This window comes from Pelobates fuscus, chromosome 3 (genome assembly GCF_036172605.1).
Source record: "Pelobates fuscus isolate aPelFus1 chromosome 3, aPelFus1.pri, whole genome shotgun sequence".
NCBI classification, from domain to species: domain Eukaryota; kingdom Metazoa; phylum Chordata; class Amphibia; order Anura; family Pelobatidae; genus Pelobates; species Pelobates fuscus.
Genome location: NC_086319.1, coordinates 318670871 through 318684853, shown reverse-complemented (window position 1 = coordinate 318684853; position 13983 = coordinate 318670871).

Here is a 13983-nt window from a genome sequence, read left to right as displayed (position 1 = left end):
GTGCACATTGCCACTCTTATCTGGTGTCGCAATAGATTGCACTTAAAAACCCAAAAACTTTTTTCACTGTTATAGATTGAATAGCAGTTAGTTGTCTTCAAGCGGGTGTGTCAGGCCTACAGCGTGTACTCTGCCAACCTCTGCCAGTGCACATTGCCACTCATATCTGGTGTCACAATAGCGTGCATTTAAAACCCAAAAACTTTTTTCACTGTTATAGATTGAATAGCAGTTAGTTGTCTTCAAGCGGGTGTGTCAGGCCTACAGCGTGTACTCTGCCAACCTCTGCCAGTGCACATTGCCACTCATATCTGGTGTCACAATAGCGTGCATTTAAAACTAAAAATCTTTTTTCACTGTTATAGATTGAATAGCAGTTAGTTGTCTTCAAGCGGGTGTCAGGCCTACAGCGTGTGCTCTGCCAACCTCTGCCAGTGCACAGTGCCACTCATATCTGGTGTCACAATAGCGTGCATTTAAAACCAAAAAACTTTTTCACTGTTATAGATTGAATAGCAGTTACTTGTCTTCAAGCGGGTGTGTCAGGCCTACAGCGTGTACTCTACCAACATCTGCCAGTGCACATTGCCACTCTTATCTGGTGTCGCAATAGATTGCACTTAAAAACCAAAAAACTTTTTTCACTGTTATAGATTGAATAGCAGTTAGTTGTCTGCAAGCGGGTGTCAGGCCTACAGCGTGTACTCTGCCAACCTCTGCCAGTGCACATTGCCACTCATATCTGGTGTCACAATAGCGTGCATTTAAAACCAAAAAACCTTTTTCACTGTTATAGATTGAATAGCAGTTACTTGTCTTCAAGCGAGTGTGTCAGGCCTACAGTGTGTGCTCTGCCAACCTCTGCCAGTGCACATTGCCACTCATATCTGGTGTCGCAATAGCGTGCATTTAAAACAAAAAAACTTTTTTCACTGTTATAGATTGAATAGCATTTAGTTGTCTTCAAGCGGGTGTCAGTCCAACAGCGTGTACTCTGCCAACCTCTGCTACTGCACAGTGCCACTCATATCTGGTCTCACAGTAGCTTGCACGCATAGTACCACTAATCCAAAAAAAAATGACAGGCAGAGGCAGGCCACCCCGCAGGGGCCGTCGCGGTCGTGGTGCTGTGATTCCCTTTTGCCCTAGAATAATGCCCAATTTTCAGAGGCCACGTACCCTGAACTTGAAAAGTTCTGAGGACATAGTTGACTGGCTAACACAGGGCACCCTCGGAACCTTGACGCACCATCCTCCTCCAGCTTAGCTTCGGGCACCTCTCAAGATACCACTCACCCGCCTGCTGCCACCACCAACACTAGCACCACAGCCGCTTCACTTTATCTGTCAGAGGAGTTATTTACACATCCGTTTGAAGAAATGAGTGATGCGCAACCATTATTGCCAGAGTTTAACAAAGTGAAAGCCTGGTATAAAGATAAGTATAGAGGCAGTGAAGGGGTTAACCCTAAATAAATGTTAAGTGAAACAATTAAAATAATTCACACCCACTTAGGAAAATATACAGAGTAAAAAGGATATACCACCTATTGCAGATATAGATATGGTGGTTACATCTGTAAAACAAATGAGACATACATAGTGTTTTCCATATAGGTAAAAACAAACAATTGTATCATATGAGGATTGAACTCACAAGTATGGAGCCTCTTAGGCTCTATGTACTTCGCTCTCGGGTGCCTATTTAAGCTTTCGATAATTTTCAGTTGAAGACCCAGACTCCACAAATTCAAGAGTAAATAAGGGTTTATTAATTGATGAAATATTATATAAAATATTAATAATATAGGACAAAAATAGGCAGATATATGTATAAAATACAGCGTGGTATGGTACTGCAATAATGGCCAAAATTAAAAGCAGCAAAGCACCACAGCATATACACAAAGTAACAATACCGCCAAATGGGTCTGGGTCTTCAACTGAAAATTATCGAAAGCCTGAATAGGCACCCGAGAGCGAAGTACATAGCGCCTAAGAGGCTCCATCCTTGTGAGTTCAATCCTCATATGATACAATTGTTTGTTTTTACCTATATGGAAAACACTATGTATGTCTCATTTGTTTTACAGATGTAACCACCATATCTATATCTGCAATAGGTGGTATATCCTTTTTACTCTGTATATTTTCCTAAGTGGGTGTGAATTATTTTAATTGTTTCACTTTACCTTTAGGTGTTAAGGGATTACACCTTTCTGTCACACTTACTTTTATTGTCTATTTTAAGTTGGAAGCGCCTACACAACTATACACCTTGTGTATATTTTGTTTCCTAAATAAATGTTGTTGAAAGCAAAAAGAGAAAGAACACTGCCTAAGATATATACAATAAAATATAACTTTTAATGGTGAACGAGATACAGGGTGATCATTAAATGCAATTACTCTTCATACATCTAGATATATATATATATAAAAGACATAGAGAGATAATATGCAGAAATGTAAGATTTAAAACGGACAGACAGCATCTAAAAAACGAGGATGCTGTTTGTAATGTCTAAATGGACCTAAATGTCCAGCTCTAAATAGAGACTATCGGTAGTAAAAGATACTCTGTAGCAACTTGTCAGCTCTAAATAGAGACTATCGGTAATAAAAGATACTCTGTTGCAACTTGTCTTTAAATGAAGATTTAGCGCTTCAATCGTGTGACAACACAAAAATACAATAAATGTCAGGCTCTAAATCGAGGCTATCGGCTGTTGCAGTTGTATATTGTTACAATTTGTACTCTATTGACGTTAGCCAGGCTCTAAGGATAGAGATTATTTACTGCTACAGTTTGTAAAACGTAATCTGTTGCTATTTATCTAGCACTGCAATGGTGTAACACCACAGAAATACTATCTAATGTTGCTTTTAGATACAAACTGTAGTCCAGGTATATGATGTGAAGATATGTTATGCCTGAGAAAACACCTCTTTGGTTAGTTAGCTATATATCATCCCTAATATGGATAGAAAGAAAAAGAGAGTAAGAATATTCCTGTGCCTTCAAGGGCACCTGTCAGGTGAAATAACTAGCTACCAGTAATAGAGAGAGAAGAAGGAGAAAAAGTATATCCTCAATGTACAACTGTGCCTTCAAAGGCACCTCTCCTGTAATAAAACGAACTAGCTAGCGTAAAGTGTTGTCTGATAAACATTAACAAGTGTTAATGTGCTGCGAGCGTTTTAGCCTCAAATAATGCGGCTCAAATAATGCGGCTAAATCCTTGATCCCCCTCCCGACGTACCCAAGATCAAAATGACTATTAGCAAAATTAGAGAAGTCAAAAGGTAATTGCTGCGAATACAGATAGTATAATGCTGGGAGGGATCAGAAAAACCCCGACGCGCATTTCGACGGTTTTAATGTAAATTATACAAATTCATTACATTATTATGTTATCTAGCCTTATCTCATATGCACAGACCAGATTTAACACTATCTTTTATTTTGTCTGTTTCCGTGTATGCAATGAATGGAGTTATATATATTGTCATGGTAACATCTAAGGCATGGACTGTTTAAGATTTTTTTCACCAGGACTGCATGTGAAAACAAGATTCAGAGAACCGCCGAACGGAAAAACGTCACCGGAAGTCATCGCAACGCCATTTTTCTTACTGGCGAAATTACACGAATTGGGACTGAGTTACATGCTTTAGTATGCTGTGTATTCTAGGTCAGGATAGGAAGTCCAGCCATGTTAGAGGTGGCGAAACCGGAAGTTCAGCTATATTAGATGTGGCGGAAGGTACATCCGATATGGGCATAAGGGGCCCTTTGGTTAATTTAGAGGGGTATATATTCACATAAGGCACAGGAAGATTCCTTACTACACCTGATGAAGACCTACTGAGAGGTCGTAAAGTATAGTGTTTATAGGCATCTTTAAGCTGAAGACTGCCAATTTATTAGTAAGAGTTTACCATTTTTTGTTCAATAAATCATATGTTTATACCTAATTTGGTGCTTTTCCATTTATATATGTTGGGAGAGAGGCTCTTTGCAGGAGTGAACACTGAACTACCATCACCACTTTAAAAAAAAAAACGATTTTACCTGAGCCAGTATATTCACAGGCTCAAAAAATGTGAGTGGGATGTGAGCATATATTCTATATATACACATGAGATATGTTCATATGTTCTTGAAATATATTGCTCTATGTCAAGTTCATCTTTTCACAGCCTATCACCAACAATATAACAATATTGGTATATATTCATTTATATATTTATCTTGCATTTTGCTCTTTCTGTCTGCAGGCTGAGTGCGCCACCCAGTGTGTCTTTGTGGTATTGTTGTATATTTGGGGAATTGGGTGATTTATTCCCATTATTGGGTTTTTGGCAGCACCGTTTGTAGCGACATTATACTACACATTTTCTGACTTTTAATGTGTTGAATTTATTTAGATTATTAGAGGGGCAAATTGTAAATAGTGATGTACCGAACTGTTCGCTGGCGAATAGTTCCTGGCGAACATAGCGTTTTCGCGTTCGCCACAGCGGGCGAACACATGCGCGGTTCGATCCGCCCCTATTCATCATCATTGAGTAAACTTTGACCCTGTGCCTCACGGTCAGCAGACACATTCCAGCAAATTAGCAGCAGACCCTCCCTTACAGACCCTCCCACCTCCTGTACAGCATTCATTTTAGATTCATTCTGAAGCTGCATTCTTAGATAGAGGAGGGAAAGTGTAGCTGCTGCTCATTTGATAGGGAAATTGATAGCTAGGCTAGGGTATTCAGTGTCCACTACAGTCCTGAAGGACTCATCTGATCTCTGCTGTAAAGACAGCACCCCAAAAAGCCCTTTTTAGGGCTAGAACATCAGTCTGCATTTTTTTTCTGTGTAATGTAATTGCAGTTGCCTGCCTGCCAGCTTCTGTGTCAGGCTCACAGTGGATACTGTGCCCACTTGCCCAGTGCCACCACTCATATCTGGTGTCACAATAGCTTAAGCTTGCATTTAAAAACAATTTTTGTTTCACTGTAATAGATTGAATAGCAGTTAGTTGTCTGCCAGCTTCTGTGTCAGGCTCACAGTGGATACTGTGCCCACTTGCCCAGTGCCACCACTCATATCTGGTGTCACAATAGCTTAAACTTACATTTAAAAACAAAAACATTTTTTTCACTGTAATAGATTGAATAGCAGTTAGTTGTCTGCCAGCTTCTGTGTCAGGCTCACAGTGGATACTGTGCCCACTTGCCCAGTGCCACCACTCATATCTGGTGTCACAATAGCTTAAGCTTGAATTTAAAAACAAAACATTTTTTTCCACTGTAATAGATTGAATAGCAGTTAGTTGTCTGCAAGCGTCTGGGTGTCAGGCTCACAGTGGATACTGTGCCCACTTGCCCAGTGCCACCACTCATATCTGGTGTCACAATAGCTTAAGCATGCATTTAAAAAACAAACATTTTTTTTCACTTTAATAGATTGAATAGCAGTTAGTTGTCTGCCAGCTTCTGTGTCAGGCTCACAGTGGATACTGTGCCCACTTGCCCAGTGCCACTGATGTAGAATTATTAAAAACCTGTATTGAACCTGTGTTGAATTTTTGCACTAACTCCATTTTAAACCACATTACCTGACAGATCCTCCATTTTAAACTACATTACATGACAGAATTTCCTAACAGCATTTAGTGTAATGAATAGAGACTGTATTTTCTATAAAGACATGACTAACCCCGGAATTATTGAATCTCCTGTAACATGCAACAAAGTATAGCCAAGGCCATGGGAAGCTGGCCTAATGAAATGTTCTATTCATAAAAAGAACCCTGAACCTGACCACGAGTCTGACATCACTAACTACGCAAAATGACGCCCAAGCCCCCCTTCCCACCGAGTAAGCCTCGTGCTGGGTAAGATGGCGCTTGAGCCATCTGTCCACACCCGTGTCCAGAACAATACCACCTCCCGGTGGGAGGACACCTAGCTAACCACTTAGTTCTTGAGCCAATTAATAATATTGATGGGTGGACATTGACATAGCCACTTAACATTTAATCCAATTAATGATGTTTATTTACTGATATCTTGATATTCAATGATGATGTAATTTTGCTCTTATAAGGGTCTGCGAGCCCGCTTTTAATCAGATGCCATAACATTTTCTCGAAGTTATTTTAACCTGAACTCCGTGTGTCAGTGTGAATTTACTTCTGCGTATACGCAATTTAATCATCTCAGATTTGGACAGGAACAGATAGATATTTAAACATATTTGTTTATTTCTAAATTAATCTACATCAATTTGGCGCATCCAACGTGGGGCACCGGGCTATGGCCTCTGGCCGGTAAGCCGTCCTAAGGAAGACGCTGTTGGACGGAGGAATCCGGGGGGAAGGAAAGGAGATTGATCACCTCCCTGTACACGGTAGAGACTACTGCAGAGCCTATCCGGTATGTTCCAGCCCCTTTGATTGACCCGTCCACGTGTCTGTGACTGCTACCGAGAGGACATCAAAGACAGGTAATATCTTGCCCGGTGCCTTATTGTTACCCACCTGTTTACCTGCATTTAGTCTATCTGTTGCCTGGGTGTGTTTGTATTTGCCTGTCTCTAGTTTAAGTGCCCGGGTAGAGTGTTTATCTGTTTACCCCTTTTGGGATAAAGGGGGGTGGACCTGTGGGTGTTTGCCTGGGGGTCCTCTGTTGCCTGTTTACTCCTTTTAGGAGCCACGTGGCTGTGGCTGTAGGGAAAAAGGGGGGTGGACCTGTGGAAGTTTTCCTGGGGGTCTTCTTTGCCTGTTTACCTCTTTTAGGTGCTGGGTAGCTGCAGCAGTAAGGAAAAAGAGGAGGGGGGAATCTGTGGAGGGGTGTAGACTCATTGCTTCCTGGGGATTCCCCATGGTGTCACTTTGATAGCCTAGCTAGCCTCATTGTGCACATAACTCTGCTTGCAGAGAGGTGGTACCCTCCAGCTTCGAGCGCTGAGGCTGGTGGAATTCCAATTTAATTTGTGGCGCGTGGATTCAAGCAGGCATTGCTGTCTCCAGCACCACGTGGTAGGGAGACTTACGGGTGGGTCCGTAGGGGCGCTACAGGGGTGAGGATAGTGGTGGCCACACTTAGTGGACTGCTGTAACAAGGGAGGCTATACAGGATTCGGGTCGGAGATGGTTGCTGTTTCCTGTGGCCGCTGGTAGTGAAACTTACGAAAGTTGTTCTCCGAGCGGGGACACTACGAGGTTGAGGGAGGTGACTTTGGTCACATGAGTAAAGGAAAGGGATTACTGTTGAATTTATTTGAACTGTGATGCATGCACTGTATTTCAATTGAATTGTTGTTTTTTTGTTTAATTTGGAGTCATTCAAACTCCTGTGTCTGTCTCTAAATTTCCCTTTACTTTTACTTTTACTCTACTTCCTGTGTTATTTACACTATCCACTCCTATTTCTCTTGTGAGAGAAGTGATTGGTCACACACTTCTCACCTCGCTCCTAGGCGGGATTAGTGACTAGTCTACGTTTTGGGAAGACGCACTTGGGGGGACCCACCCTTCCGAGTGGCAGTCGAGCATTGTAGACGTTCTGTTTCATTTTCCTTTCCCTATATCTGGGACGCCTTTTATAGGGGGATATGGGACAGGGATTGAGTAAGCCCGGTAAGGGCTGGTTAGCGTGTGATCTAGTTGAAGATAGAGAGGGTGAGGAAATGGTTAAGGGGGTTGAAAAGATTGCTAAAGTGTGTAAAATTGCTGTGCCTTCATGTGGTAGATTGCAGCCAGAAAGCTGGCGTAGATTACTGACAGAGAAGAAAGGCAAGCTTGCAGATAATGATTTATTACGTACTGCTGAAGCATGGTACAGAGTAGCGAAGGCTATTCAGCAGGAAGGTTGGGTTGAGGAAGAAATAGATCACAAAGGTGTAAAATTTTTGTGTATCATAATAATTGTGTTGCTGGGGCATTCCCTCAGCCAGCGCCCCAAAATGGCGCCCAGGGGATGTCCATCCCCAAGGTTCAGTCAGCAATAAGTGACAGCCAGCTGACCATGTTCCCTACTCCCAATCCTCCCATCACCCATCTCGTCATTTCCCCTGTTTGTCCGGTCCTGAATTCTGATGGATCATTATTTTCCCCATCATCATCCCTAACATTCCCATCATCCTCATCCATCCCTGCACTACCTTCTCTGCCTAATCCAAGCATTTCATCCGCCATTCCTTCTCTACGCTCTCTCTCCGTCAATAATCCTACCCTCCCATCTGCATCCACCCCGTGTTCTTTAACCCCTCCTCATCCGCTGCTGTCATTCCTACTACACCCGCTCCGGCCCCTCCTACTACACCCACCTCTGCTAATCTCTCTCCGCTCTCTCTCCTTCCCATCCCTCCCACAGCCCAGGTTCCCACCCCTTCAGTTTCATATCCGTATCCCGGATGTCCCACCTCCTTCCCTAATCCCTGCCCAACTAACCCACCCTCCCCAGGTTCCGCCCAAAACCCTACCCAGCTGTCTTGGCCCTACCCCTTCCCTTACCCCTTGGCCCTGCCCTATCCAAGCCAAGCCTACTTCCTTTCCCAAGCCACTCCCCAGACCCCGGTCATGCCCAATCCGGCACAGGATGTGCCCACATCCAACATGGCCGCCACTTCTTCCCTTAACCCTAACACAGCTTCCTTTCACGCCTCCAATATGGCGGCCCCCAGTCATCCAGCACCCCTAATGCCGGTACTTCCCGGTGATTACTCACCCCAAGCTCATAATCCACTGGCCACTCCAGCTTCTGGGATTCCCTCATTTCCCCCGGTTCTGACACCTCAAATGGCCCCATTACTCAGAGGGGTCCAGGTCACAGATGAAGATGAGTATGAGGAGGGATCCCAGGGCTCACAGGATGCCACGGGGCCCCCACCCCGCCGTTCCCTCGATGATCCTTTCGGACATACGGGCCGGGGGGATCGGGCCCCTCCTAAATATGTAGCTTTTAATCCTACTCAGGCTAGTGCCCTGATGAAATCACTCCCTGACCCAGAAAAGCAACCTATGCCTTTTTACCGAGGAATAGTTCAGATTCAAAAGACTTATTCTGCAGCATGGCGTGATTTACTGAGCATTTGTGCTATTAAAGCCGGGGATGCATACTGGCCCAGCATGGCCCGCCACCTCAGTACAGATCTGCTTATAAGTGACATTGATTACCCCTCCGGAGTAACTTTTTGCAACCAACTAAAGGAGTGGGCAAAGGACAAACTTGCAGATCAGGCTGCTGGCCTTACTGATATTGTGCAAGACAAAGGAGAATCAGTGGAAAGGTTTCATGCAAGACTGTTTCAAATGTTTACAGATTTGGGATTTGATCTTACAGACAAGATCCATTCTCAAATGCTGTCTGGTGCATTTGTCCAAGGTGTTAAAGACTCCATACGCAAGGGAATCATTGCTGCACGCCCTGAATATAAGGTAGTCCCTCTGGATACCTTACTCTTAGTTGCTAGGGGTCTGGAATCTGCCCAGACTCCTAGAAGGCCCAGTTCAGCTCCTCTCATGGTGTCCCGCACCGGACCTGTCCCAAAAGGCACCAAACCCGAGGATGGACATTGCTTTAATTGTGGTGCTAAAGGACATTTCAGAGGTGAATGCCCAGAGCCCAAGAAAGAGCCCAAGAAAGTGACAAAGGCTGCACATGTCCCCAAAGCCCCAAAAACAGTTCCAATTGTTGAGGAACCAGATGATTAGGAAATTGGCAAGCCTGTGTCATTAACCCCTGTCATGGCAGTGTCTTCAGGGGATAAGGGGGGCCACTTGCCACTGTGACTCTACCCATTGAAGGACAACCTACTACATTTCTTGTTGACACAGGTGCAGCCCGAAGTGTTCTACGAGAACAAGACCTGCCAGACCCATCATTTCTGTCAAATATCGATGTCTCTTGTGTAGGAGTGGATGGCCAACCAAGACACAATCCCTTAACAACTCGTAATCACCACCACTCATATCTGGTGTTACAATAGCTTAAGCTTGCATTTAAAAACAAAAAAAATGTTTTCACTGTAATAGATTGAATAGCAGTTAGTTGTCTGCTAGCGTCTGGGTGTCAGGCCTTCAGCATGTACTCTGCCAACCTCTGCAAGTGCACTTTGCCACTCATATCTGGTGTCACAATAACGTGCCTTTAAAAAGCTAAAAAGTTTTTCACTGTAAGCTAATAGCAGTCAGTGTCCTTCAAGCGGGTGTCAGGCCTTCAGCGTGCACTTTGCCACTCATATCTGGTGTCACAATAGCGTGCCTTTAAAAAGCAAAAAAGTTTTTCACTGTAAGCTAATAGCAGTCAGTGTACTTCAAGTGGGTGTCAGGCCTTCAGCATGTACTCTGCCAACCTCTGCAAGTGCACTTTGCCACTCATATCTGTTGTCACAATAACGTGCCTTTAAAAAGCTAAAAAGTTTTTCACTGTAAGCTAATAGCAGTCAGTGTCCTTCAAGCGGGTGTCAGGCCTTCAGCGTGCACTTTGCCACTCATATCTGGTGTCACAATAGCGTGCCTTTAAAAAGAAAAAACAGTTTTTCACTGTAAGCTAATAGCAGTCAGTGTACTTCAAGGGGGTGTCAGGCCTTCAGCGTGTACTCTGCCAACCTCTGCAAGTGCACTTTGCCACTCATATCTGGTGTCACTATAGCGTGCCTTTAAAAAGCAAAAAAGTTTTTCACTGTAAACTAATAGCAGTCAGTGTCCTTCAAGCGGGTGTCAGGCCTTCAGCGTGCACTTTGCCACTCATACCTGGTGTCACAATAGCGTGCCTTTAAAAAGCAAAAACGTTTTTCACTGTAAGCTAATAGCAGTCAGTGTACTTCAAGTGGATGTCAGGCCTTCAGCGTGTACTCTGCCAACCTCTGCAAGTGCACTTTGTCACTCATATCTGGTGTCACAATAGCGTGCCTTTAAAAAGCAAAAACGTTTTTCACTGTAAGCTAATAGCAGTCAGTGTACTTCAAGTGGGTGTCAGGCCTTCAGCGTGTACTCTGCCAACCTCTGCAAGTGCACTTTGTCACTCATATCTGGTGTCACAATAGCGTGCCTTTAAAAAGCAAAAACGTTTTTCACTGTAAGCTAATAGCAGTCAGTGTACTTCAAGTGGGTGTCAGGCCTTCAGCGTGTACTCTGCCAACCTCTGCAAGTGCACTTTGTCACTCATATCTGGTGTCACAATAGCGTGCCTTTAAAAAGCAAAAACGTTTTTCACTGTAAGCTAATAGCAGTTAGTTGTCTTCAAGCAGGTGTCAGGCCTACAGCGTGTACTCTGCCAACCTCTGCCAGTGCACATTGCCACTCATATCTGGTCTCACAGTAGCTTGCACGCATAGTACCACTAATCCAAAAAAAAATGACAGGCAGAGACAGGCCACCCCGCAGGGGCCATCGTGGTTGTGGTGCTGTGATTCCTTTTGGCCCTAGAATAATGCCCAGTTTTCAGAGGCCACGTACCCTGAACTTGAAAAGTTCTGAGGACATAGTTGACTGGCTAACACAGGACACCCAATCTTCTACAGCTTCCGCTCGGAACCTTGACGCACCATCCTCCTCCAGCTTAGCTTCGGGCACCTCTCAAGTTACCACTCACCCGCCTGCCGCCACCACCAACACAAGCACCACAGCCGCTTCACTTGGTATGTCAGAGGAGTTATTTACACATCCGTTTGAAGAAATGAGTGATGCGCAACCATTATTGCCAGAGGATGTAGATAACAGGGATATGTCTCAGGCAGGCAGCATTAAGCACATGGACGTACGGTGTGATGATGATGATGTTGTACCCGCTGCTGCTTCCTTTGCTGAGTTGTCAGATACAAGTGAAGCGGTTGATGATGACGATGCGTCCACGGATGTCACGTGGGTGCCCGCTCTGCAAGAAGAACAGGGCGAAAGTTCAGATGGAGAGACAGCGAGGAGGAGGAGGATACGAGTTGGAAGCAGGGGGAGGTCGTCGCAAGGAGCTAGTGGCACAGTCAGAGCGCATGCATCGGCACCCGAGGTCAGCCCGACAGCACGCCAATCAACGCATGCTGTGTCCACCACCAGAATGCCGTCATTGCAGAGCTCAGCAGTGTGGCATTTTTTTGGTTTGTCTGCCTCTGACAACAGCGATGCCATTTGCAACCTGTGCCAAAAGAAACGGAGTCGTGGGAAGTCCAACACCCACCTAGGTACTACTGCTTTGCGTAGTTACATGATCACACATCACAAATGCCTATGGGATCAACACATGAGTACAAGCAGCACACAAACTCAAAGCCGCCATCCTCCTCCTGGTCCAGCATCTTCAGCCACGTCAACCACTGCTGTCATCCTTGCCCCCTCTCAACCATCCGCCACTCCGTCTCTCGCCTTGAGCAGTTCCTGCTCATCTGCCCACAGTCAGGTGTCTGTCAAGGACATGTTTGAGCTTCAGACAGCTGGCTTGTCTGAACTATTAGCCCGCCAGCTTTTACCATACAAGCTGGTGGAGTCTGAGGCGTTCAAAAAATTTGTGGCTATTGGGATACCGCACAAAAGGCAATCCCCAACCTGTACTCGATTGTGAAAAAGGACGTAATGGCATGTCTGGCACACAGTGTTGGGGCAAGGGTCCATCTGACCACTGATACCTGGTCTGCAAAGCATGGTCAGGGCAGGTATATCACCTACACTGCGCATTGGGTAAACCTGCTGATGGCTGCCAAGCATGGAATGAGCTGCTCTGCAGAGGAGTTGGTGACACCGCCACGACTTGCAGGCAGGCCTGCTGCCACCTCCTCTACTCCTCCTACTCCATCCTCTTCCATAACCTCCTCGGCTGAGTCCTCTTCTGCTGCTGCATCTTGCTCCACATCAACGGCACCCCCCAGCTCCCCAGGTACTATTCCACATCCCAGATACGGCAGTGTCACGTCGTCTTGGGTTTGACTTGCTTGAAAGCAGAGAGTCACACCGGACAAGCACTCCTGTCCGCCCTGAACGCACAGGTGGAAAAGTAGCTGACTCCGCAGCAACTGGATATCGGCAAAGTGGTTTGTGACAATGGAACAAATTTGTTGGCGGCATTGAAGTTGGGCAAGTTGACACATGTGCCGTGCATGGCACATGTGTGTAATCTGATCGTACAACGCTTTGTGCATAAGTACACAGGCTTACAGGATGTCCTGAAGCAGGCCAGGAAGGTGTGTGGCCATTTCAGGCGTTCCTACACGGCCATGGCGCACTTTGCAGATATCCAGCGGCGAAACAACATGCCAGTGAGGCGCTTGATTTGCGACAGCCCAACACGTTGGAATTCAACACTCCTAATGTTCGACCGCCTGCTCCAACAAGAAAAAGCCGTTGAATATTTGTATGACCGGGGTGCTAGGACAGCCACTGGGGAGCTGGGAATTTTTTTTGCCACGTTACTGGAGGCTCATGCGCAATTTCTGTAGGCTCATGCGTCCTTTTGAGGAGGTGACAAACCTAGTCAGTCGCACCGAAGGCACCTTCAGTGACATCATACCATTTGTTTTCTTCCTGGAGTGTGCCCTGTGAAGAGTGCTGGATCAGGCCAAAGATGAGCGTGAAGAGGAAGATCTGTGGTCACCATCACAACCAGAAACAGCCTTATCAGCATCGCTTGCTGGACCTGCGGCAACGCTGGAAGAGGATTGTGAGGAAGAGGAGTCAGAGGAGGAATGTGGCTTTGAGGAGGAGGAGGAAGACCAACGACAACAGGCATCCCAGGGTGCTCATTGTCACCTATCTGGTACCCGTGGTGTTGTAAGTGGCTGGGGGGGAAGAACATACCTTCATTGAGATCACTGAGGAGGAGGAACGGGAAATGAGTAGCTCGGCATCCAGCCTTGTGCAAATGGGGTCTTTCATGCCATCGTGCCTGTTGAGGGACCCTCGTATAAAAAGGCTGAAGGAGAACGACTTTTATTGGGTGTCCATGCTACTACTAGACCCCTGGTATAAGCAGAAAGTGGCGGAAATGTTACCA